The following is a 27,953-nucleotide window of genomic DNA, read 5'->3' as shown; positions in this document are numbered from 1 at the left end:
TTTTGTTTTTGTTTTTCCCTTTGAAGTATTAGGCTTTAAAAGATCTGCTGCTCTTCCAGGTAAGGTGGTTTGTTATTTCTTTCAATATTTTCTTAAAACAGTAGTCTTCATATTACCTTCTAAAGATTCTTCCAAGATTAATGGAGAAAAAGGTAGAAGACTGTCTGCTGGAAAGATTAAATATGAAGACCTATTTATAGACACAAGTTAGGAAAAAAGAAACTGAAGGAATGATACTTGGTTGGATTTATGGGAATTTTTATAAGACTCTCCCATTTCAAAAACTTAAAAATATGAAAGATTTCATTTTATCATATGATTACAATTTTACATTGACAGTATTTGGGGTATGCTTTACACTTTTACCTTAAAAAAGATCAAATATTAGTGAAAGGCACAAAATATAAAGGGAAAAGCCACCCAATTCCCAAATTCCCTAAACAACCATGTTAACATTTGATGTAAACCATTCTAAACATATTTCTCTGCATATACAGGTACACATACACACGTAGTGAGAAAGATAAATAATTCTATGTTGCTTATAAGAAAACTGGCTCTAAGTACTAAAAATGAATCACCCATGGTCACTCAACTAATAAAAGTGGCAGAGTTGAGATGCAGACTCTTCTAACTTTAAATCACCTTTTCCCCACTGTTATGTCTTTTTATATATGGTATCCACTCGTTCCAGGCTCATTCACCTGTTACTCCTTGAGGATTACTCACATCTGGCATGGTGCAGCCACACAGATAGGCACATACACATAATCCCTGATAAAAAAGACAATTGTCTTGCTTCCTTCAAGCTGCTATGACAAAATACCATCGACTGGGTGGTTCATACAACAAACAACTATTTCTCACACTTCTGGAGACCTCAGAGTCCAAGACCAAGGCTCTGGCAGATTTGGTGTCTGGAGCAGGCCCTCTTTCGGGTTGCAGACGGCTGACTTCTCCCTGTGTACTCACGTGGCAGAAGGGAGAAGGCAGCCCTCTGAGGTCTCGTTCATCAGGGCACTAACCCTGTTCATGAGCAGCCCACCCTTATGACCTAATCACCTCCCAAAGGCCTCCCCACCTAATTCCATCACGTTGAGGATTAGGTTTCAACATAATGAACTTTGAGAGGACATGAACATTCAGCCTCTAGCAATAGTCCTCTCCTTGCCTTTCCATTTACCTCAAGGCAGATAAGAATTAGCCTACTGGCAAGAATTAAGTAATCTGTACCTTTCCTACTCTTACATGCCCATGCTCAGTAAGCCAAGAGGAGTCAAAGTCCTGGGCACACAGCCCATACCGACCGCAGTTGGCGCCATTCTTTGTTTCTAAAGCCAGTGCAACAGACCTTAGCTGTTTCATCCTGGGCATTTGAGGAGTCTTTGTGGTGGGTGGGGATGGATGGCAGTACAGCAGCGCTCTGGGACTCTGCTATTAGAGCAAGTGTCTACTTCCCAAGGAAGCGTTCAGGCTAACTACAGGGTCTGCAAGAGCCATGCCCCTGGAGGGTGGGAAGTGGGGGCACTGAGCTAATTGAGGGCCATTGCAAAACAAAGGGGGGCAGAGGGATGTATAGATCAGACACTACACAGAAGAGTCAATGCTAGGTCTATGGCTACAGTTAAATATTAGACATTTTTAGGTTTTAGTGACATTTATGATTAAAAACGTCAGAATTAGAAAGTTATTTTCTAAGACGCTTCAACAAAATGAGTAATTCACATATACTTAGAGCGGTTGAAAGAAATCATTGTTCAGTGGGAAACTACTAACACCAAGAAACGCTGTACTATTAGTGAAAAGGCAATAGCGTTTCTGTGAAGATACTCACAAAATCTGAGTTAGGAAATAAAAAAGTGTGAAAGCAACCAGGGGCTTCATTTATTTAGTCCTTCGTCACGTCTGTGTGGTGAGAAAGTGAGAAAGTCATAGCCTAGACTCTGAGTCCAGGTTCCAGGGGGAGATCTGCCAACGAGATGTTATGGCACAATGGGCATCACTTATTTCTTCAGGTACTTCTTACCCAAGAGTTCTGAGGCAGTCTTATACCATGAGATATTTTGTAGGAAATGATTCTAGAATCAAGTAAGTTTGGAAAACTCTGCATAATAGATCTCACTTCTTGGAAAAGGCTCAGAAAAATTCTGCTGGTGTTTCTAAATCTAACCTGACTGCAGGATACTTTCTTCATATAATATCTGGAGCAAAATTTGGAAAATACCATTAGATATTTGCCTTACAAACCCTGCTGTGGGGACTCCGTCCAGGTGAGGGGCCTGGATCAGTTGTGAAGCTGGCAAGTCTAGTCTTGAGAGAGAAGAGGCACTGTGGTCTCTGTGTATTTTGCTTAGACCCATAGTTAACCTTGGCTCTCAAAGCTTACCTTTTTGAGAGAGTTAAGAAGAAGGCAGAAAAATAAAACCAAAGAAAAAAGTCTAGTGACAGTTTTCTCCTTAAAGCCTCTGCTGGCCAGTGTATATGTCTATTCCTAGGCTGACTCACAGCAGCCTGGACCCTGCTCCCCACATCACAGTACCCACCCCATTGCACTGTGATGCACAGTCTCCTTGACTTGGGTCCCTATCAGAAAATGATGAGTTGGGGTACCATTAAGAAAGCATTGGCCCAAACATCCAGGAATCCCTGAATCCATCATCCCTGTGGGAGGTATAAGCTCGTGTGTACCCACCCTCACACGGTCTCTCTCTCTCTCTCTCTCTCACACACACACACACACACACACACACACACACACACACACCCTAAAATACCAGAGTGAGAGAATGGCAATCACCTCCTGGAGCTTTCATTTTAAAGCTGCAGTGCAACACACTAGTGTACCGACTGGACCCCCCCAGACTCAGGCTGCCAGAGGAGCCTAGAATGGGAAGCAATCCAAAGACCTCTGTCTACTTCTGTCTCGGAGCCTGAATCCAGATCCTGACTCTCGCCTCTGCAACACAAAGGCCAGAGCACCTCAGCTGGTGTGAAGAACCAAAAGAGAAGCAGCAAGTTTGATCTGGAGTCTGGCAAGGTGCTCCCCTAGGCCATCTCCCCAGTCCTGATAGCAGAATGGGAGAAGGCTCACAGGCAGAGGACCCTCCTGGGGGAGCTGCCTCCAGTCTCATCTCATTTCACAAGGGAGAAGAAAGAAGGGCAGGGAGACCCTGGCCTTTCTCCTGCAGGGGGCCATCTGGGAAGCCGGCTATAGTGGCCAAAGTGAGCTTAATCCGCCCATCCTCCAGCAGCTGGCCTCGTCCTGGGAGAGGAATGGAGATGGAAGTGAGGACAAATACAGGTGGGAGGACAGCCCCTCCTCCACCAGAGTCCACAGGACCTTTCTTTCTTTTTTTTTTTTTAATTTATTTATTTATTTGGTGGCGCTGGGTCTTAGTTGCGGCAGGTGGGCTCCTTAGTTGCGGCTCACGTGCCCCTTTGTTGTGGCTCGCTGGCTCCTTAGTTGTGGCACATGTGCTCCTTAGTTGCAGCCAGCATTCTCCTTTGTTGCAGCTTGCTGCCTCCTTAGTTGCGGTATGTGTGCTCCTTAGTTGCAGCCAGCAGGCTCCCTAGTTGCGGCTCATGGGCTCCTTAGTTGCGGCACACGAACTCTTAGTTGTGTCATGCATGTGGGATCTTCCTGGACCAGGGCTCGAACCTGTGTCCCCTGCATTGGCAGGCGGACTGTTAACCACTGCACCACCAGGGAAGTCCTTTAAGTTACCTATTTAACTTCTCTTGGTCAAGGCTAATGAAGACATATTAATGAAATTAATTTAAAATAGCAAATATCTGATTCCTTTTTTCTTTGTAAAATTGGTTCAATAACAAAGCAGTTTAAATGCCCAGTGATGGTTGATTTATTCTCAATTACTGGATTTACCTGGCTGCAGGTTAACTGGTTTGGTTTGCAGACTATCCTAACAGCGCATGAAGAGAGATTATTTTCCTCCCTAGAGAGATTTTCTCCCAGAGAGCCTCAGTGATTGAGAGACAGCTGATAAGATCTGGTGGTAGATATCTCAGTGGGAGGAGCTGTCTTGATTAAATCAGGAGCATGAAACCTGGAGCATTCCTCTCCTCCCCCATCAGATCACCAAGCCCTAAAGCTTGCTTCTTCCTGCTGCAGAAGAGTCAATGCACTAATCAGGACGACCTTATTACTAAACCCACTGCAGCCAACCTTCCCTAGAAAGTGACAATATCACAGGTGACTGTAACACCTTAACCAGATTTAGTCTACAAACCAGTTAACCTACATTGGATTAATAAGGAATTTATTACAGTTTGAGGTGGCTTTTTTTTTTTTTAACTGACCTATAACACACATATAGTAAAATGCCCAAAACTAAGTGTTTTATACCTCAGGGAACTTTTACATATGTAGCCACCAACCACATCAAGATATAGACCTTTTGTGTCGCTCCAGAGGCTGCTTCATACTCCTTCTCAACACCCACACCCCACAAGGAACCCCACAAGGAACCACCGTTCTCACATCGGTCACCATGGGTTAGTTTTGTCAGTTCCTGAGCTTCATATAAATTAAATCATACGGTGTGCGCTCTTTTGTGTCTCAACGTTATGCCTGTGAGAGTCAGCCATGCTGTTACGTATAACAGTAGCTTGTTCTTTCTTATCACTATACAGCATTCCTGTGTATGAACATACTTCAATTATTTATATAATCTACAGTTGATGGACATTTGCATGGTTCCCACTTTGAATCTATTATGAAAAAAAGCTGCTATGGACATTCCCGTCGATGGCTTTTTGTGGTGGACAGACACAAGGCTCATTTCTCCCAGGTAAATATCTAGAAGTAGGATTGCGAGGTCACAGCAGACAGTTTTCTCAAGTGGTTGTACCAGTTCACACCAGGACAAGCAAGTTGCACAGGTCGCGGAACGGGCTACTTGGTCAGCAGACTCTGCAACAGAGCTTAGTGTGCAGGATATTTATTACAGGGTGCCCTTGGGATCAACTCCTGTGGAAGGAGCGGTAGGAAGTAAGATTGGACAAAGGGAGAGTGAAATCGAGCTGCAGTGCAGGGCCAGTAACAACCTGGGGTCGGGGGTGTTAGAAATGGCCCCTCAGAATTATCCTGAGTTGGGCAAGTGGGCTAGCCCTTTGTGCCCTCCATCAGTCACAGTGACTTTGAATGAGAGGCAGTTGAGGCAATCGCAGGATTGGAGATGGAGGCTGTCAGCACTCTTAAGCATCCGGGGCAGGAATCATCTCATTGAAAGGAGATCTAGGCAGCGCCTCACAGCGTCTACCTACTCCACACACCCACATGCATAGTGCTGTCAGTGTTTTTCATTTTAGTCATTCTGGTGGGTGTGTAGTGGTATGCCATTGTGGATTTTACTTTGCATTTCTTTAAGGTCAATAACATTCACATGCTTATTGGCCATTGGTTATCCTCTTCTGTGATGTACCTGTTCATGTCTTTTGCCCATTGTTTAAATGGGTTGTTTGTCTTTCTCTTGTATATAAATATTAGTGCTTTATATTTTCTGGATGTATATTTGTAAATATACTATCCCAGTACAAAGTTGGCCTTTTCACACTCTTTGGAGTCTTTCGATAAACAGAAGGCTTTAATTTTAATGAAGTCAATGTACCAATCTTCTCTTTTATGATTAGTTTTTTTTGTATTCTTTTAAAGGAATCTTTCCTTACTTCAGGGTTGTTCTTGACCACCAGGCCCTCAATGGTATGCTGATTTGACCTTAACATAGAATAGTTACTTTAAGCATACAGGAATGGTTGAGCCAAGCGAAATACAGCTACAGCTATTAGTTAGTCTTTGTTTCACATTATTACTGAAACATTTAATTGACAAGTGAGGCTCTTGGCCAGTGTTTCCCTAAAGCACTAGGTCTGTGTTGAAGAAATAAAAACGGATTCCGTGATCAAATAAGTTTGAGAAACTCCTGGTTAAAGTTAAGCAGGTTCTTTACTGCAGAACTCCTGTGGTTTTCAGTATCCTAATATCCATTAGATAACTTCAAGAGACATGGCGGATACTTTCTATCCCCACATTATTTGACCATAGAATGCTTTATCCCCAGAGCATTTCATAGGAATGGTGTTCCATAGGTGACTGGTTTAGTAAATATCTCTCAGGACAAAAGGTATGATGTCCAACAAAAAAGAAGTCAGAAAAATCTGAATCCAGGAGTCCATAGTGATATTTTTTAAAAATACCTCTAAAAATCATGGGGGAAGGGACTAGGCATTTTTAATAGAAGGATACTAGTTAATGAATGTAGAAAGACATAGAATCAGGAAATCATCATTTTGCAATCCCCCGTGTAAAAGTAGATTCAGGCAAAGATCATCAATAAATGCTAAGACCATTGGGTAAAAAGGTTATGGGGAAATGAAACATTCTCATGGTCTCAATACAGCATTCCACAAATTACTTTTTTTTTTTTTTTTTTTTTTGCAGTACGCGGGTCCCTCACTGCCGCGGCCTCTCCCGCCGCAGAGCACAGGCTCCGGACGCGCAGGCTCAGCGGCCACAGCTCACGGGCCCAGCCCCTCCGCGGCATGTGGGATCTTTCCGGACCGGGGCGCGAACCCGCGTCCCCTGCACCGGCAGGCGGACCCCCAACCACTGCGCCACCAGGGAGGCCCCCACAAATTACTTCTTAATTGCTAAGTGACAGCTGTAGCTTTTCAGTGGAAAGATCTGGCTGACACCAACTGAACCAGGTGATCAAACTTAGTAGCACCCACAATGAGACTCAAGTCCATAATGGGTCTCTGCTGTGACACATGAGAAGCACCCCATGTGCTTCACCTGTGCGGTATCCTTGCCAAAAACATCTCCCCTGCCTCTAATCATGGGAAAGAAATCAGACAAATCCACATCACAGGCATTCCACAAAAATAACTTTGGATGCTGCAAAAAGGTTTGTCTCAAAAGACAGAAATGGGGAGAGGGGGGTTTTCTAGATTTAAGGAAACGAAAGAGACACTTTTAAGAGTGGAAACATTTTTTCCACTCTTTGCATGTAGGAAAGCCTCCTCGTCTTTCCCATGTGCAATGTGGTTCCACAGACAATATTGTATCGCATATGGAACGCCTCCAAAGAAGGAAAATGAGGTCCCACCCCTAAGGGAGTCCATCAAAATCGATGTTTGGGGCTCTGTAGAAAAAGCCAGTCTTTCCCCTGATCTGGAAATTCAGGAACCTCCTTCCACTGGGGACTGTACTCCACTCCTTTCCTGCTGAGAATCAGTGAATTAGCTAAGGCTTTTCCATTAACATAAGTGATACTCTTAATACTTGTTGCCCAAAGAGCTGGACTTCTGGGGATTTGGGGGTTTTTTTTCCCCACCTTTATGGCTGAACAGTACAAACTAAAGAAAACCCAGGGTACTATTGCCCTGTGGCCAAACGAGAGCATGTAAGTAATCTTGGAGTTTACCTGTGAAACCTGAGTGGAGGATTTAGGATAGACGTCAGTTGTCCCCTTTACACCAGCTCAGAGCTTCATCACATGCTTCCTTCCTTCCTTCATTCTTCCCTTTGGCCTCATTTGTCACCATACCTTCCATGCCCTGTGTGGCTGGATTTTCTCCACATCCTAAGCACAGTTGCTATTTAAAGCATTCACATTATTTCCTTTTGAGAATGATTTTGGTCTGGTGGTGGCTCTTGTTGTTTTTTTCTAGCAATAAATTATCTCACTTCAGCAATTTCCGGTGTTTTCATTCCCCAATCAGGGAGCTGTGCTTTGTAACTAAAACAAAACAAAGATACAAGAAACTCTTCTCATTCACTCATACCTCTCGTATTCATTGTATAATTTTTTTTAATTACAAACTTTTTTTCCCCCTCAATCATACATAACTGATTTCTCAGCGTTTACTTGAAAGCAGGACAATAGTGATTGTGACCTCTAGGACCTCCCAAAGCCACCTATGGCCATGGCTTGGGGCCAGGTGGGAAGGACAGGAAAGAAGCCCCAGGGCCAGGGGCAGGATTGGCTGGGATACTGGAACCAGCTGGGGAACAAGGACAGATGCTTCTTGGGACTCAAGGGAGAGTCTTTTCAAGGGTAAGTCCTGGCGGGAGTCCGAGAGGGAGAAATATGATAGTAAGAAGTGGAAAACCCTAAAATAATGGCTGGCCCTCTCATTCTTACTTGAAGGAATTCCAAAGAGGAGCAAAGGAACACATCTTTTCTTTTTCTTTTATTCTATCTGCGGAGTTCCTGCAGGATGACTGCGTCTTCTTTTTTTCTTCCTACAAAGCTTTGTCAACCTCAGTTCTGAACAAATATCGTCTGACATATTAGCACATCAGTAGCTTAGAAAAATATAATTAAAGGTAACATGTACTAGAACTGAATGATACAGATACCCTAGTCATTCACTTTTAATTACATTTGGATGGATCTTTTGTTGCCATGGAAACTCTCTATGCTTAGGAAATTTGAGAGGCAGGGATCTCCTCCAAATTTCACAGTTCTGTATCTTAGAGAAATTTCTCGTTCTATTTATGAGTTTAGAAGATATTCTGCAACTTTCCATTAGGATAAAAGGCAAACTTATCTATTGTCAGTTGCTCAGAGCAGTTAACTTAAAAGGCATTGTTTGCTTTTCATTGTTACAAATTTCATTGCTGCAAACATTGCTATAAATTCTATATGGAACTATTTTCTTTATTGTCTGTAGGTTGGTTGATTCATTAAACTTGTATGTCCAAAATGGCAGCCACTAGCCACATTCACATGTAGCTATTTAAATTTATGTTAGATACAATTAAATATTCAATAAAATGGAAATATAATTCTTCAGTGGTATTGCTAGTATTTCAAGTCCCACTAGCCACATTTTAAGTGCTCGTAGCCTTAGGTAGTTAGTGGCTGTGTATTAGCATAGATATAGACCATTTCAATCATCACAGACATTTCTATTCAACAGCACTACATTAGAATAAAAATTGCTTGCATCAGATCTATTCAATTTTCTTTGCTCAGAAACAAGAGACTTAAAACATATGCAAAGCTAGTTTATGGGTGTGCAAACTGTGTCGTCATAAACGGCGTTGCACTTAAGGAGGACCCCATGTATGGCTTAATGCTCTGTTCTCACAATCTTGAAATTAATAATTTTAATAACTTTGACCGAGGGACTTCACATTTAGGCACTGGACTCCTCTCATAAGAGGTCCCGCACATAAGAGATGGCGCTTGGATGTTGAGTTCTTGGTTTCCCTTCCCTTGTAACAGGTTTTTTTCAACCTCCTCTCCTATAATCTTTAAGACTGAGGAAAAACATTTGGCACATGGGATAAAATTTAGGTGCCTGGAATCCTTTAGGCCATCTCATCAGAGACCCTCATCAGGGATTCAGTTTAAAGAATGTCTGTTCCCAGGAATTCCAGAAGCCTACAGTTGTGTCCTGGCACCTTCACTATTAAGGGAAAATTGAGTTCTCTTTTGAACAGGTGTTTTCTAACAAGGATTCTCAGTTGCCCACAGTGGAATTCCTTTCCATTCAACAGCCTTGCCAGGGCTCATGTTTAAGCTTTAGCCTGATTGGTTTTATTCACCATTCGTTCATTCCTTTATTCTCACTGTCATTCATTCAGCAAACACGAAGCATCTTTTATATACAGGACACCGTTACGGCTCTGAATAAAAAAATTATATGGCACAAACCTACTGTTACCATCTGGTAAATTACGTGCTGCAATTAACCCAACATTAAGGATAGATTCAGGAGGACAGTAAAATCAAAAGCAGCCTGAGTATCATCAAGGGTTTATTAGCTACTGTCCATGTTTCCATGGTCACATTACAACAAGAACAATAAAAAGAGAGTAATGTAGCAACAATTCTGACTGATTCGTGTATTGTGTTATGAAGGGGAAAGTTTTCTTCCAAACCAAATTTTGGTTAATTTTTTTTTTTTAAATAGGTACAGTGTACCTGCCAAAAAAAGAAAAAAATAGCACAGATAAAAGCAGTGTTAGTAATAGCAATACAGTAAATACTAAAGTCATTTTCACTTACTTTGGGAATTCATTGCATGAGGTGCTTTTCTGAAAATTCTGATTGCTTATTATGTTTGAATTAAGCTAACATTCACATTGATGCTGCATTCCGTGAGCTTACGTGATTCAAGTGTGTACCAAATGGCAGAGAGAAGGCAGTTATGTGATTAAACCGGCCAACAAAAATTTGCAAAGCCAGAAACACTCATACTGAGAACTGAACTGTCATTAAAAGTATTTTTCTCTCCTTTCTATACCTTGGAAAATTGTACCACAAAATTGACTAGGAAATAAGGGAAAACAGAATACAAAGTAGAAAAATTAGGAAAAAAAGGGGGGGTGAAGTTATTATCCACAGTGTACGCCAGATGGTCCTGTACTTCTGAAAGCTGAGTTCTTCCTACCTGATTCTGAGTTCAGGATATAAGAACAGCCAGAACCAAGTGCTTTTGGTCCTCAGCAGAAATCACTGGGTTCTAGGGCACTGAAGTGGGATGGATGGTAGACTTTCATCTCAAGGGATTTTTCCTTATTGGCTCCAAGTTTGACTTTCTCTAGTCCTAGTCTGGAAAACTATACATTCTAGTGGGAGGTGAAAAGAACATGTGTAATGGAAAATAATGGCGTGTGAGATAAATCTTATTAGGAAAAGCTGATTATAATCTTACCTCAGAAGACTGAGATGCTTAAGGAAATGAATCGAATTTTAAAGTTAATTAGGGGGGCTTCCGTAGTGGCGCAATTGTTATGAATCCACTTGCCAATACAGAGGACGCGGGTTCAAGCCCTGGTGGTCCGGGAAGATTCCACATGCTGCAGAGCAACTAAGCCCATGTGCCACAACTACTGAGCCTGCACTCTAGAGCCCGCAAGCCACAACTACTGAGCCTGTGTACCACAACTACTGAAGCCCACGTGCCTAGAGCCCGTGCTCTGCAACAAGAGAAGCCACCACAATGAGAAGCCTGAGTACCACAACGAAGAGTAGCCCCCGCTTGCCGCAATTAGAGAAAGCCCACGCTCAGCAATGAAGACCCAACGCAGCCAAAAATATAAATAAATAAATTTATTTTAAAAAATAAGTTAATTAGGCATTAATATATTGCATCATTTGTTGAAAATCCTCCTAAAAAGTATGTGTTTAATTTCAGAGTTAAAGTAGCAGCAAGTTTTGGAGTCCATGTACCTGTTTCCAAGTCCCCATTAAACAGCCCATGAAAATACTGAAAACTAAAAATTGACAAAATGCCAAAGTCAAGGTAGGATTTCTACTAACTGCATTATTCCTATATTTTACTATCGTTTAAAACATACACACACACCCTCACACACACATCTACATTAACTTAAAGGCAAAATACTAGAAATAATTTCAGTATCGTAAAGGACAAAAGTGATGTTCCTTATAATTATCATGTCATCAATATTTAGCACTGTTCTAGAAGTTTTGCCTAATTCATTGAAACAAGGAAAAGATAGAGATAAGAAATAGAAATTAAGAAATTAAGAGAGGAAAATATTGCAGATACACAATTGTTTATTTGGAAAACCTTAGAAAATCAAATAGAAAACTATTATAACTAAAAAGGAACACAAATAAATGTACACAAATCAATGCTAACTACACTCAATTAAAATATAGCAAAGAAAAGCTCCTGTTCATTTTGGAAAAAAAAAAGCAAATAAAAACACCTTAACAAGAGAGGTGAAGAAGCTACATTGGAGGGAACCACAAAATTAAATAAGACACCTAAGGACACGATGCTGCTGGTAGATCCAGTATTCTTAAGATGCTATTTTTCTTGAATTTACTGTATACCCTTAATGCAACATCAAACTGCCAATTATGAGGGAACTGATAAAATGATTGTATATAGTTCATCTGAAAAATAAATGGAAAGGAAGCGATCAGAACATTTTAATAATGTAGAGAAATGTTGGTGGGCTGGATCTTGGGTGCCGGATCTTAAAGTGTGTGATGAAAAATAAATAAAGAAAATTTTATATACACTTCAGAGTCAGACCTGATTGAAGCTGTACCAACTACTTCTAGCCGGGTTATCTTAGGCAAGGGCTAAACTTTTCTTTTCTTTTCTTTTCTTTTCCTCCTGGCTGCCCACTTGGCATGTGGGATCTTAGTTCCCCAACCAGGGATCGAACCCACGCCCCCTGCAGTGGAAGCACAGAGTCTTAACCCCTAGACAGCCAGGGAAGTCCCAAGGGGCTAAACTTTTCTAAGACAATTTCTTCATCTAGAAAATCATTATAGTTATATATATAATGTATTTATGTATAAATAGATAGTCATTATATATTATATATTACATTATATAGTCTATATTTATATATAATTTATATTTAATATAAATATATATTATTATATGAAGTGTGATTAGAATTAAGAGATAATTTTATCTCTTAGCACAATACCTGCTACATTTTTACTGTTATTATATAGACAACAGAACCTTTAGGGAAATGTGTTCCGTGAATCAAAAGAGGGTCATTTTTCAAACCTGATAAAGCAAATAATTAGAATGAAGCCATATTATGAATCTTTACGGGCGACAGTAGTACCCACTGCCGGTAGTGGTGTGATAGGTGGATCCTGGAGTGAAAAATGGTGTGAAGTTACTGTAGAGTAATCTAACAATACTTCTCAAGAGCTTCAAACATGTTTCTACCCTTTGACCCAATAATTGTATTTCTAGGAATCTAACACAAATATATTAATTACCTCATCATAAATAACAATTCAAATATTCAACAGAGAAACTATAAAGTAATATAGGATATACTCAGGAGAATATTTTAGGTTATGTATATTTATGCAAGTAAAGATTACAAATGACATGGTAAAATGCTCACAGCAGAATAAAGAATGCATATGTTGAATTTCTTTATGTTTTTCTGTGTTTTCTAATTCTACAATAAGCACTTAGAAATACGTGTCACTTTTAAACAATTTTTATTTTATATTAGAGTATAGTTGATTTACAATGTTGTGTTAGTTTCAGGTGTACAGCAAAGTGATTCAGTTACACATACACATGTATCTATTCATTTTCAAGTTCTTTTCCCATTTAGGTTATTACAGAACAGCAGCATTCCATATACAGTAGGTCCTTGTTATCTATTTTAAATATAGCAATGTGTATATGTCAATCCCCAAAAAAGCATATCTAAGAGAACAGTTAAGCTGCTGTAAATCAAGAAATTAAAGTATAAGATTTGAACTTTCTTTAAATGGAATAAAATGTGTAAGTCTACTTCCCTGGGTTAGTATTGTTTAATTAGCAATTAATATTTTGGCATTGATTTGAGTTATTTAAAAGCCTTCGAGTTATCTCTGAAAACATTAATCATTCTATAATATTTATAATATTAAAGAGTAGAATATTAGACCGCATATGTTTTTTTGTTTTGTTTTTTTAATATACTTTTTTTATTTTGGCTGCATCAGGTCTTAGCTGCAGCACGTGGGATCTTCGCTGCGGCATGTGAGATTTTTTTTTTAGTTGCAGCATGCAGACTTCTTAGTTGCAGCATGCAGACCCTTAGTTGCAGCATGCATGCAGGATCTAGTTCCCCAACCAGGGATCGAACCCAGGTCCCCTGCATTGGGAGCATGGAGTCTTACCCACTGGACCACCAGGGAAGTCCCTAGACACCTCATATGTTTTAGGAGAAGTACAGAATACTCCCTGGAATTGTATATATATATATATATATGCTTATATTTTAATTGCTATTAATGGAGTTACCCTTCTTGTAATTTTTCTCTTTCTCTTAAAAAAGAAATTCAATTTAAAAAATGAGGATCACAGGTATTTGGATTCTTGTTAATGGAGATTCTATATATAATGAAAATTACAGAGTACCTATATTCTGTACTACTAAGGAAATGAACATGGCCCTTGGGACATGGCAAATCTTGGTAAAAATTCTAATTTGCTCACTTGCTATCTGTAGGTCTTGACTTTGTCCAAATTATTTCACCTCTACCAACTTCAGTAATCGAAACTAAACAGTGGGGACAATTTTAAGAGTTGTTTTGAGATAATTCCTGACACACCTGTGGCTAGGATTAAAAATCCAGGCTCTGCCCCAGAGAACTAAAGTTAGGGGACAACATTTTAAATAAAAAATAGAAAACAATGTGCAATTTTAAAATGTGTTGTATTTAGAAGATAAGAGCATACTCTTATAGCAGCACAGAAAAAACTAAGTTTAGGACAGAGTTAGCAGAAACAAATGGCTAAAACTGGAATAACAGAACAGAGGGTGTGTTTGAAGCTAGATTTGCTAGTTTGGTTTCTTGCGGGGACAGCCCCACCCTACCCTGCTCCTCCCCTTTTCTCCTTTATATCAAGGAGAGTTAGAAATTGTTTTGTGTTTTTTGTGTTTTTTTGAATTTTATTTTATTTATTTTTTTATACAGCAGGTTATTAGTTATCCATTTTATACATATTAGTGTATAATGTCAATCCCAATCTCCCAATTCATCACACCACCACCACCCTCCCCCCACCACTTTCCCCCCTTGGTGTCCATATGTTTGTTCTCTAATAAATTGAATTTTCTTGTAATTTGAATATTCTGATTCACTGATATTACAATAAGTACCAAAGACAGCTTACACATTCCCTAATAACTACAACATTTTAATAAAATATACTTCATCTGAAACTGCTCTGAACATAATCATAGACTGGGAATCATAGATGTATCTGAATCTCTGTAGATTCAAACCTTAGCTCAAGATCTTACAGTGCCTCAGGTTGTCCATTTAAACATCATTTATACATACAGTAAATAAAAGCCTGATTATTTTCACTTTACGGCTTTCTGTCTACTTTTTACGCACTTTTTGAATAGGAGTCTGTGACAACAGGTGTTATAATTATAGCTATGGAAAATTACAGTACATTGGGAGTCTCTTGTATTGGACCAGGAGCAAATTGGGGCAGATTTTGTGTGGATATACATAGAGGACTTAGATATTAAAAATGGCTACGTTTAGAGAGTTGTCTTGGAAAGTGAATAAAAATTAAATACTGTGACATTTCTATTTTGGTTATTAGTATTGTAAATGTACACATTGACCTTTTGAAAGTCAGAAATTACCAGGGCCTAGACAAATAAATGGAACATAGCAGAACATATTTTAAATCCAACCCCATTGTCTTTAAAGTATTTGAAAAAAATAAAAAGCAGCTAGAGAGAGAACTCAAGAGGAAAAAATAGAAAATAATTAATATAAATAAAATATTCAAAAGTCTATAAAGAAATTAATTTTAAGCAGGAGATTCAATATGAAAAGCACATTTTGGGGTTTCCCTGGTGGAACAATAGTTAAGAACCCACCTGCCAACACAGGGAACACAGGTTCAAGCCCTGGTCCAGGAAGATCCCACGTGCTGTGGAGCAACTAAGCCCATGTGCCACAACTACTGAGGCTGCGCTCTAGAGCCCGTGAGCCACAACTACTGAGCCTGCGTGCTACAACCACTGAAGCCCACGTGCCTAGAGCCTGTGCTCTGAAACAAGAGAAGTCACTGCAATGAGAAGCCTGCGCACCACAGGGAAGAATAGCACCCACTTGCTGCAACTAGAGAAAGCCTGTGTGCAACAACGAAGACCCAACACAGCCAAAAATAAATAAATAAAATTTATTTTTTAGAAAATTAAAATTTTCTTTTAATTAAAATTAAAAAATTTTTAAAAAGAAAAGCACATTTCTGTTTGGCACTCATCTTTCTGACTTTTTTGACCCTGGACAGAGGGACAATGTTGATAGAAGAGAAGCTAAAACATTGACTGCTGGCATGTGGATGTATGTTTTTGTCCAAGGTTGTGTGAGTTAATCATACTGGGAGAAGAAAAGAGATAGCATTTGGTTCTGTCAGAAAGAGCTGTAGAGTTTGCAAAATAGTGGGCCTGGACAATGAAAACATTGGCTCAGTGGTAGAAGGTGGAGACCATAAAACCAAAAAATCCAAGTGTCGAACGAGATTTGAGAGACCTTGTTTATTAGAGTGAAACTGAGCAGGACTCTGCGGAGCTTTCCCAATGACAGATGCCTTGATGTCCCCCGCTTATTGTTGATTGGGAAAAGAGGCTATGGAAATAAACTGTAGCCACCTAGGTCTTCCCTGAGTTCCAAAGAGCAAGTTTAATCAGAGAAGTGAGAAAATGTAGAAAAAAAGGAAAGCAGTCAAGCAAGACAAAATAATAATAGTTTAGCTATAAAACAAGGTCAAGGACTTTTAGTTCCTCCTCAAGGGCTATAGATAATATCCTGAGCCATATCCTTGCATTATTTTGCAGATGCTAAAGCCCACACCAGGTGGAAGAAGTTAACTGCATGCAGACCACTGGCATGTAGACCCCAGACAGGTTGGACCCAGAAGGTGGATGATTGAGATTCCCAGCACATCACCCTGTTACCTCACCATCAGCCAATCAAAGAATTGCACACAAGCTGATCAGGTACCCTGCAACCCACACCCCTAATCTTGCCCTTAAAACCCCTTCCCTGAAAGCGGTCATGTCTTTTGAGCATGAAGCTGCCCATTCTCCTTGCTTGGCACCCTGCAATAAATTCTACACTTTCCTTCACCACAACTGGATGTCAATAGATTGGCTTTGCTGAGCATCAGGTAAGCAGATCCAAGTTCAATTCAGTCAAAGAGGCAGTTGCTAATTAATCAAGCCACCGTTGTGCCCTGCCCTAGCTGAATGATTTCTCAGAAGCCGTTTCCAACCTCTCTTAGAATTCAGCTCCAAACATTAAAAGAATAACTGCCAGCCTAATTTTTGCAACATGCTGGACACGTATCTCAAGAATTATCTGCTAAAAATCAATCAATCTGAATTCACTTTACTTTTAAACAGAAATGGTACATATCACTTTAAAGAGTGGAAGAATGTATCAGAAAATGAAACATTTTAGAAAAACCCATCACCCAGTTGCCCTCTTGCTGATGACAGAGCATTCTCACATTTTTAAGGCATTGTTAAACCTTGGTAAATTCTACTTTTCTTTATCCTTAAGCATTATACTTGGTATCATACTTAGTTACCTTAAGACTTGAAGGTAACCTAGAGATCAGCTCTTCCAAACCCTCAGTTTTATCCATGAGGATACTGAAGCCAGAAGTTTACAACTGCCTAAGACCCACAGATGTTTCACAGAGCCAAAAATCGTACAGCAAACTTCTTCCTTTTCCTATACTCTCTATTTCAAATAATAGAGGAAGCATTCTCTTAGTAACCTTAACTCTTTTACTTATCCCCAAATTATATCACCCCCATCCGTCCATCCATCCACCCATCCATCCATCCATCCATTCATCCATCCACCTATTTATGCATCAAATGTTTATTTGGCATTGACTATGTAAAGATACTGAGTTAGGCCCTTTGGATATAAAGATTAAGTAGAATACAGTCTCTGCTCTCCAGACCTTGGACAAGAGGGAAAAGAGTAGTCCCAGAGTTCCAGGTAAGCCAAGCATGACCCACTATCAGTCCCTTTGGTAGAAGCAGGAAATTTCACTTCTACTAGAAAACAAGGGTGGAAGCGAAATGGATCAAGGTTAGTTAGATTACAAGTGTTGACTTCAACTTTCTGCAAGGTATTCCCAAACCAAGCAAGTGAGAAATGTTGTCATGCAACTTTAACTGTATTTTCTGCACGTCTTACGACTTGATTTATAAACTAATTATTTTTGCTGACATCCTTTCACTTTCTTAGAGATATTCTTTTTTTTTTTTTTTTAAAGCAGAAGGTTTTTTTTTTTTTTTTAATTTATTTTTGGCTGTGTTGGGTCTTCGTTTCTGTGTGAGGGCTTTCTCTAGTTGTGGCAAGCGGGGGCCACTGTTCATCGCGGTGCGCGGGCCTCTCACTATCGCGGCCTCCCCTGTTGCGGAGCACAGGCTCCAGACGCGCAGGCTCAGTGGTTGTGGCTCACGGGCCCAGCCGCTCCACAGCACGCGGGATCCTCCCAGACCAGGGCTCGAACCCGTGCCCCCTGCATTAGCAGGCAGACTCTCAACCACTGCGCCACCAGGGAAGCCCCTTAGAGATATTCTTACTTCTTATATGTACCTACCTATATGGCCTTCAACAGTCTACCCCTTCATCCTGGGGCTCCCAATTCTCAACTTAAAGTTGAAAAAGAAGCATAAACACTTGAGAATTTTCTTACTTGTTTTAGACACTATTCGAACATGATTAGTGTTAACTTGTGTGTCTGATTTATGATATGCTTCACAAGGATACTCTCTATTACAACGGTAAACTTTTTAAAAATTAAAACATCTTTAGTTCTCATTACAAAAACAGTACAGGTTCATTGTAGAAAAAGCAGTCAGAAGCCCTTTTCTCCTGATTTCAAGCACTGTATATTGAAACTCCATTTGTGCTGCCAGAAGACCCTTCCAGAACAGAGGTGCTAAGGACGTGATTTTTTTTTGAATTTTATTTATTTTTTTATACAGCAGGTTCTTATTAGTTATCTATTTTATACATATTAGTGTATACATGTCAATCCCAGTCCCCCAATTCATCCCACCACCACCACCCCACCATATCCCCCCCTGGTGTAAGGACATGTGATTTTCTATTTACTCTCGTGTCAAGGGAATCTACAGAAAGAACTTAAAGGTCTTGATGGAAAAAGCCTGAGTAACTCACAGCTTGACTGTAGCTCGCTGCCTTGTGCTCAGGGAGCTGAGAGAAGGCCAAGCTTACAGCTGAATTTTCTCAAGTGGCTTGATTTTAAATTAAATGTAGTTGTGAGGACATCTGACTCCCAGCCTGAGCTATAGATTTCTGTAGCACTTTTATGAAGGTGGGGACTGGGTTTTTCTTGTTCAGAGCTGCAGTCTCTCATAGCTAGCGTGATGCGAGACACACAGTGAAGATGGGCACATTCTACTCCCGCTGACTGAGAGTTGAATTAAACTAGGATATTATGGCCCAATACAAAAATCTCTGCAAAGCACAGCAGGTCATTGTGCCTTACAATGGGTCCTTTTATTTTTTTTTTTAAAAGGTGCCTCTGGAGTGAGGGGTCTTCCAAGCGTAACCAAGCGGATTCCAACACAAAAGATAGCAAGGAGAATGTCTCCTTCAATAGCCATAATAGCTAATGCCTATCGTACTTTACTATGTACCAGGCACTGTTCTAAACATTTTACAAATATTAGCCAATGGAATTCTCACAGCAGCTCCTATGGTAGAGATGAGGAAACAGAGACCCACAATGCTTAAGCCATGTTACTTACAGTCACATCACCGGTGTGTTCTGAAGGTCACATCATGCAGAGCTAAGTCTAGCGTCTATCCTTAATCACCTTAATCATCACACAGACTACCTCTTTAAAGGGTCCTTGGTGCTAAGTTCTTCCCAGTAAACTGAACTCTGTAAGTTGTTTTCAGAAACTGTTCTAGGATCTACCTTCACTGACTGGGGTCTACAAAGCTGCTTGAGAACGGTTTGGCTCTAAGATTCAGGGTCATTGAGTTGCTGAGGCCCATAAACTCGGCCTCATGAGCAGAAACTCCTGGGGCTGTTTGATACATGGTCACGTTCACAGCCCTGTAGACTGGCTAACCATGAGTCAACCCTACAGATCTCCATGACATCTCAGCTGAGGCTTGTGCTTGACTTCTCTTGCTGGAGAAAACTGCATTCAAGAGGACCCAATGTTCGGATGATTTAATAATTAGGGATGTGTCGACTGAAAGAAAAATATACAACCTCAAATTTAAGAATTATGTTTTTGGTTTCTTTTTGGCCATGGCTTGCAGAATCTTAGTTCCTCAACCAGGGACTGAACCCAGGCCCCAGCAGTGAAAGCATAGCGTCCTAACCACTGGACCACCACAGCATTCCTGAGAATTATGGTTTATTGGGTTGGCCAAAAAGTTCATTTGGGTTTTTCCGTAAGTTGTTATGGAAGAACCCGAACGAAATTTTTGGCCAGCCCAATATTGGGCAGACTTTCTGAGGACCCCAAGCCCAGGACACAGCCTCTCAGACAGCTCTGAGGGACTCATCCGAAGAGGTAAGGGAGGAACCAGGATGTATAGGAGTTTTGCAACAAAGACCAGGTAGTTGGAGCATCCAAAGATTACTGTTAATTAAAGAAAACCAGACATCTCAAGTGCGTGAATTTAGCGCTTATCTACGTATGGGGAGATGCATGAGTCTGGGCTCATGGAAATCATTCCTTTGATATGCACCTTCGCTATCTAGGGTCAGTACCCTGTCCTTCCTCATCCTGAGTTCCCTCAGGCTCACCACCGGGGGCAGCACAGTGGCTGATGGCTTGATGGCCACAGCATCCTTTGTTTGCTGATATGGCAAGCAACATTTTTTATCCACAGATGCTTATTGGAGGGAGGTTTTCTAAGAAGCTTCTAGAAGTCCCTCCACAGCCTTTCTGCTACCTGCCAGAGGGTACAGTAATGGTGCAGCCAAGAGCCCGAATCTGTTGCGTCAGTCAGGGTCCCCACAGGAACAGACGGCACCAGCAAATCAGGACAGTCCAGGAAGGGCTTATTGTAAAGTGACTGTGGTACAAAGGTGAAGGTGGGACGTGGGGAAGCACAGGGATACAGGGATAGTGCAGGAACCTGATAGAGCAGCAACAGTGGAGCCGGGCCCTGCCCTAGACCCAGGGAACAAGGAGAGGGAGTGGCTACAGCATCTAGAAGGTTCTAAGCGGTTGTTTGCTTTGAGAGGAACACAGGCTTTCAATTAAGGGATGCGGCCAGCCTGAGGTGAGCTTACAGGAAGAGAATCGGGGGAGCAGATACTCCATCTTCAGTCTCTTCCCTCCTTCAGATCTCTCGCCAGGAATCCTCCTTGGCTGGACCCAAAAGGAAGCAAGGGGGATGGAGAGTCCTTTGATAAAGTCCATACAAGGCAGCCTTCTAGGACAGAGAACAGGGAATGGAGAAGAGGGAGGGTGGATCTGGAGAGGGAAACAGCAAACATCTGATACGGGGCTCAACTAGATGCTTAATAGACTGAAGCTGAGGCAGAGCCCACCCCAGTGACAGAAGGTGAGGAAGAGACCCAGCACAGGAGATAGGCATGGCAGAACAACAGCCATGACAAAATGGCCTTGTTCTCTCTCTGCCATAATAACAAGCTGAGAGTCATAAAATAGCTGTGGCATCTCGGCCTGTGGCTAGGGGTCAGAGGGTCGTTTTGTTCTGGTCCCTGTTTATTACTCTAAATGATATGTAGGAAACATCTGGAAACAGAACAAAGTCATCTCCATTGGGACCCAGGGATAACCAGACAGATTTGACAGTTATCATCACAGAGGCAAAGCTGTGGTATAACCTGTATCCTTTATCCCGACAGAAGTGCTCGCTGAAAAGCTGTAGATGAACAGCAAGTACAAACTCATATTTTCTTTTCTTTTTAAAAATGTTTTGGTAGCTTTTATTAGACTAAACTTTCCACAGACGACAATTATAAACTCTGAAAACTAAAAGAAAATTTTTAATTTAATTTTTTCCAGCTTTGTTGAGATATAATTGACATATAACATTGTGTAAGTTTAAGATATACAACGTGTTGATTTGATACATTTATATATTGCAAAATGATTACCACTTTAGCATTAGCTAACACCTTCATCACATCACATACCTGCCATTTCTTTTCTATGGTGAGGACATTTAAAATCTACTCTCTCAGCAACTTTCAAGTATATACTACAGTATTATTAACTAGAATCACCATGCTGTACATTAGATCCCCAGAACTTACTCATCTTAAAACTGAAAGTCTGTACTCTTTGACCAACCCGTATTTTTATAAATCTCTGTATACAAACTCTACGGAAATTTGAGACCAAGACCATAGTTTTATTTGAATCACATCTCTAGAATCTGACTATAATGCAACAAAGCAATGAGAGCAGGATCCAGCAAACAATACCCTAAGGGCCACATCCAGCTTGTGTCTGTTTTTATAAATAAAGTTTTATTGGGACACTGCCATGGTCATTCATTAACGCATTGTCAGTTTCTGTGCTCAACAGCAGAGCTGAGTGGTTGTGACAGAGACCGTATGGTCCACAAATCTTAAAATATTGATTTACTATTTGGCACTTGACAATAACATTTGCGAGCCCTGAGTTAGAGTCAGTTTTAAGAGTAGAATGTGATGTATGATAACATCACCAGCGGGCTTGAGGTGACTGCCCGTTAATATTTACCACTGGACTCAAACTGGGAAAAGGCAGCGAATACATCTGTTTTTCATATCCAGTTCTTAGCTGCATCCTGTTCATAGCACAGGACTTCGGACAGAATGGGGTCCAACAAATGTGTGCAGAGTATATACGCATTTAGGGAGGAAGTTAGACCCAACACCATCATTCTCCAAAGAAACTTCCCCTTAAAGAGACAGGGAACATTTACTTACCGTGGAATTTTATAGTATTTGTCCATAACTGGCTTTGTTTGGGATTTTTTTCTTTATCTGTCTCCCTCGCTTCATTTGAAAAGTCTGATTTGAACTGTGTGAGGAAGAGGAGGAAAGGGGCACTTGGCAATTGTGTACAGAGTGAATTCATTTCTCATCCAGTCTCTGTTCTCCAGGCATGTTTCCTGTATATGAAGAAGACTGACCCCAGAGCTGACCAAAAGTCTCTCAACGGTTGTAACCTTCAGGCTGGACTGTGCCCCTGAGCTATTTGCTGGGTGTTTCTTGGATCTTGCTGTAAAAAGGGTGAGACCTCACTGCAAGTCAATTGATCTAGCTTCCAAGTGTGTGGGCTGGGAAAGGTCAAAAGCTTCATTTCAGAGGAAACACTGTCTTCTAAGGCATTCATTCATTCATTCTTTCATGTGTGTGTGTAAGAGAGAAGGAGAGAAGCAAAAATGTTTGTTTACAACAATAAAACAAACAGTATGTCAAACGGTGATACGTTCTATGGAGAAGAACGAAACAAGGAAAGGTGACAGAGAGTGCTAGGCTGCGGATGGGGAAACATCAAGTAGACTATCTTTTGATGTGTTTGAAATATCTACTGATAATCTGAAATTCGATACACCTTTGCCTCATGTGGTGGGTAAATTCCTTTCTTAACATTCAACGTTATAAGAAGCAAGATCATTGCACTAGGAAAAGTAGTTGGCTGTCTGATCCCCACTTCAGGGAGGAAAGGGGAAAAAGTCATTTATTGAAGACTCAGCTTTGCTAGGGTTTGAAATTGTTAGCGCTGTTACAGGGGCAATTTATCCAGGCCATGAACTTCTTTATGTGCACCTTTGATATAACACACTGGGCCAAGTGAAAGTAATACCTTGGTTCACCCAGAAAATCAGGAAACAGAACACAGAAGTTGACTGATGTTGGCCATTTGGAGATAGACCAGCCGCAATGACGTAGACATTTTCTTATCAGGTCCAGAAACCCATGTGAGCCAGGAAACTATCCTTTCACACTCCCTCCGCTCTATTAGGCTTCTTCCAGTGCCAGACAGAAGGACCCAGTGCTTCAGAAGTTCCGATCAGAATGCTCAGATGACCACAATGAAAATACTCCTGTGTGCCTGCCAAGGCCCACCCAGCAGTGCTAAGCTCTGCAAGGAAGCAGGACCCGGGGACAGGCTGTGAGTTTGATGCAGACTCTGAAGACGCTGAAAATCGTAAGAAATGATCTTCTTGAAAATGTACTGGATTTTGCCAATTACACTGGATTGTTCACAAAACCATTTTGAGGAGCACTGTGCAGAGGCAGGGACACACCATAAACATCTAACCACCAGCTGGCCGGCCCTGGGCTATGAGCGCAGCTGTCGGTGTCAGCTGAAACAAAACCCAAACTTGCATCTCTCAGAGGGTGGGAAGATGCTCTGACCTACTCTCCCATCCAAAAACCCCAGGTGATGTGCTGAATGGGGGTGGAAGTGGGATTGGAGAAGGGCTGCAGAAACCGCGATGGTGTTCCTGGGGGCACTTTTCAGCAGGATGGAGGAGAACTGGTTCTTACCGTCTATAGGGTGCTGGTTGAAGGTTTGGTTCCTACGTCCCTTCCCTGCAGCTGCACGGGCCTCTTGTCCACCTCCTGTGTCAGCCTTGGAGCCGACATGTCTCCACAGTGTGAGGGCAGGAGCATGGGTTTCCCAGGCCTGGGACGCAGTCCAGAAGTTAACACCAGTAAGGTCAGGATTTCCTGCAGCCTCTGCAATCAAGTTTCCTCAGGTCAGCTGGTTGCACAGAGCGGCCTCCGGAGCCCTCCAAGTAACATCATGGGCCCCGCTGTTCTCCTACAAGTTGCTGCCCTTTCCCACACTCCAGGCAGGAAAAAATCTTTTTATCCCTAGCTTCGTGCCAGCCCTCATTTCTGCTCATCTTGACTCCAAATTTGAATCCCAGTTACCTCAAACTGTTCTCAAGATTTTTAAAGATGTAGATCAAGAAAGTCACCCCTTCAGTCCACCCACTGAACAGTTGGGATGTGACCTGGTGCCTGTGTTGACCGTTCGGGCTACATTTGCCCTGCTTGGGAGCAGTAATAACTGCAGTCCTCTTCTTGAACTTGTGCCAAGACATACTGTATTTAAGAAGAGTGGAAATTTCCCCATGGCATTTGCTTTCTGATGTTTTAAATATTTGCTTATTTTTCCCACAGGAAACTTTATACTTAGTGTACATTCCTAAATCGATTGTTTTTTATTTTTTTTCCTCCCTGCGTTTCCCTCTTTAGCAAATCGTTGGGCAGCTCATCATGGACGTTTCTGCCAATGTGACACCTCACAGCAGCTCGAGACATTCTCCTTTGTGCCGCGTGCTTTGATCCCTGGCAGCCGGTTTTCTTATTTGCTCGGTAAATCTCAGCCGTTGCCTTGTTCAGGACTCCTCTTCCCGTGTAAGAAGCATCTCCGAAAGCCGATCAGACCCCATTATGTTTTCATTTCTCCTAGGCTCAGACTCATGGTTTGCTCCTGAAAACAGCTCCAAGGGCTCCCTGTGGGGCTGGCCATGGGACGCGAGCCCCATCAAACTCTCCAAGTCAGTAACAGCTTGCTTCCTGGTTATATGTAAAGCACCCCGGCAAAAGGAAATAGAGACTCGATAAAGATAAATTAGAAGTGGCTGGTCACAGAGAAAAATTTCCAGTTAGAACACTCTGGGGGATGGACCATTTTACAGGATTTCTTCTTTATTTTGAGGGGAGGAAAAGCCCAGTCAAAAAATATAATCAGCTCGGGACTTCCCTGGTGGTCCAGTGGTTAAGACTCCACATACCCAATGCAGGAGGCACGGGTTCAATCCCTGACTGGGGAACTAAGATCCCAGTATATATATAATCAACTAATTTATATCTGGCCTGTCAGCCATCAGAATATGCCAGGGAAACACAGGCTGCAATTCTTGGCTTCACAATGTCGTTAGGGGCAGCCCTATGAGGCAGAAAGTGGTGCAAAATGTCTGCAGGACGGATAACCAGTACAGAGGGTGGTGTCAGGGAAGCCCTTTGTTTTGGGGAGCCTAAGCCTGGGGGGTGGGGAGGGAGGTGGAGAGACATCCTCCAATCTTGGAGACTCTGTCAACAGACTTGGCTGCAGATCCGGGAGCTTTTGCTGGACCAGGTGGAGACGTTGTGGTCAGCATCTCTTTCCTTCCCAGGCTTGTCTGTTTCTATGTAAGATCAGAGTGGGACTCCAGGTTAGAAGGTGGGAGATTTCAGTGCTCCGGAAGCACTTTTCATGGCCAGATCTAAACTGAGACTCAACTGAATTCTGTGAGTACCTTTGGAGAATCTGCTCTACATAAGCCACCGCGCTAACCACGGCTGTGTCACGACTACACGGCTCGGAAGACCCTGACAACCTAGTCTCTAAGCACAGCCACCCCAGGCTCGTGCTGTCCAAAACCTCAACAGCCACCCGTGGTGCACGCTGGACGCTGCAGTTGTGTTGGAGCCTTGGGAGGATTCTCCCCACCTTCAGAGAGCTTGTAGCCTGGGGGATGAAAAGATTGCTACAGAAACCGCTGTGGAAAAGCAAGCTCAGTGGAAAAATGGGGGTAACCAAAAATGAATTCAGAGCGAACTCAAGATATAAGACGCGGGCAAAGGAGGAGGGACAGAGGGGAGAAGAGGAGGCTGGATTATCTTGTGGGAGCCTCCCATGCCTCGTCTTAAATTGCTAGGTCATCAAGGATTGTGCTTTAGGAGATAACACTGAGAAAAACTGGCCAGGAGACTGGAAGCCAAGTAGAAACACACTTCATACTGTCAAGGTAAAAGATAAGGGGGCCTGAACTTGTATGATAACAGTCAAAAGGAGAAAAGGCACTGAATTGGGAGATGTTTTGAGGCTTATAAAAATTTATTTTGACTCACCGTGAAGTTAAAAGTGAGAAAATTAATAAGAAACAAAATACTGATGAACCCCAACTTTACTAACAAGAAACAACATAGTTCAAGATTTATATTGAAACTGCCTTTTGTGTAGGTAACAAAATGGTCAACAATCAGTAATTTCATGAAATTCAAATTTACTTTATAATAGGTCCCCCTAAATATCCCACTGCAGGAAAAGTATAACCCCAAACAAAATAACATTAAAAGGAATAAAAATTAACTGTGAATACAAGAGAGCACGAAGTCATTTATTTAGCAGTGGGACAGGTGAGGGCAGGTTTTAAAGAGAAGACCCAGTTCTTAAGGAGATTGCCTGTCAGAGAATTTCCCCATGGCTTTCAGCCTAGGGCAAAATTCCAGAGAAAAGTGGTTTAGGTCAGTGAAAGCCCAATACTTGTTTTGGAATTAAAGAAGGGTATTGTAACTAACTTCAATGTACAATCTCCTATACACCACCCTTTGGGGCTTTTCTTAACAGGAGATTTGATCCAGAGTTACCAGCAGAGATTAAAAATACCTGCAATGAAACCTTCCCTGAGTCCATTTTCTGCCTGTGCTCCCTTCACCATAATACTTACTGAAGACAGAGTTTAGGAACAAACAGAAAACTTAACACTGCTACGCCAAACGTTAAGCAAACCTTCCATTACATGAGGATGTCATTAGGTCACCTAGTAAATGTTAACGCCTACCCAAGGGTGAACACTGTGAATCTCAGTCAGAATGCTGCAGCTTGTAGAACTTCCATAATTTTCACCTCTAAATTCTGACCCACATCAATGTGCTTCCAAGCCTTTGTTCCCACTGATTCCTTTTCCTCCCCAATTCTTTGCTATTTAAGGAATGCTAACTCATCCTTCAAGCCTTGACCCACCCTAGCCTCACCCGCTCCCTAGGACCTTGCAACTTTCAGTTCATGCTTTTATTTCCATTGTATTCAGTTTGCTTGTCTCCCAATCTTAGTTTGGTTTTCACTCCTAGATTCAATCAAGAAATGTAAGCCCAAAACTACATGCTTTTTGTATTGACCAGTAAAACAAAGGAAAATAAATTTCAAGATTGTATGCTGATAATATGCTGCATTTGTGTCAATGAGATAAAGCAAAAAAAAAAAAAAGCCATTGTGAAAGAGTTTGCAAATAATTTTATTTGTATATAAAATATACATCAGTTATGTATAAAAGAAATACGTTTATAGAGGCATAGAAATATTTGAAGGGAAACCCATCAGTTTCCACTAGGAAATGAAATTGAGGATGATGGAAAGATTAGAGACTTTCACAATATTATTTGATCAATGCTTCACTCGTTGATTTTATTTTAAAAAGAATCCTCTTATTAAAAAACAAAGAGACATAGTTCTCCCACATTGGATCTCGGAAAACTGTGGTTCATTCAAGACCAGCACCAAGGGGCTTCCCTGGTGGCACAGTGGTTAAGAATCCGCCTGCCAGTGCAGGGGACACGGGTTCGAGCCCTGGTCTGGGAAGATCCCACGTGCCGCGGAGCACCTAAGCCCATGCACC

General features: G+C 41.5%; 1 long non-coding RNA gene across 2 annotated transcripts; it reads left to right on the top strand.

Moving 5' to 3' along the window:
* The first annotated feature begins 21 nt into the window (after positions 1-21).
* On the top strand, positions 22-27,494 carry LOC117202792 (uncharacterized). Of its 2 annotated transcripts, XR_007473142.1 has the most exons (5): positions 22-59; positions 4,651-4,808; positions 6,458-11,277; positions 16,349-16,510; positions 22,653-27,494. It is a non-coding gene; the product is annotated as an uncharacterized LOC117202792 (long non-coding RNA). The 2 variants fall into 2 exon arrangements; XR_004485262.2 differs by lacking the exon at positions 22-59 and having other exon boundaries at positions 102-4,808.
* The last annotated feature ends 459 nt before the right edge of the window (positions 27,495-27,953 follow it).

The sequence above is a fragment of the Orcinus orca genome, chromosome 18, assembly GCF_937001465.1.
Source record: "Orcinus orca chromosome 18, mOrcOrc1.1, whole genome shotgun sequence".
NCBI classification, from domain to species: domain Eukaryota; kingdom Metazoa; phylum Chordata; class Mammalia; order Artiodactyla; family Delphinidae; genus Orcinus; species Orcinus orca.
The sequence above is the reverse complement of the archived record's forward strand: the minus strand, read 5'-3'. Positions and strand labels throughout refer to the sequence as shown.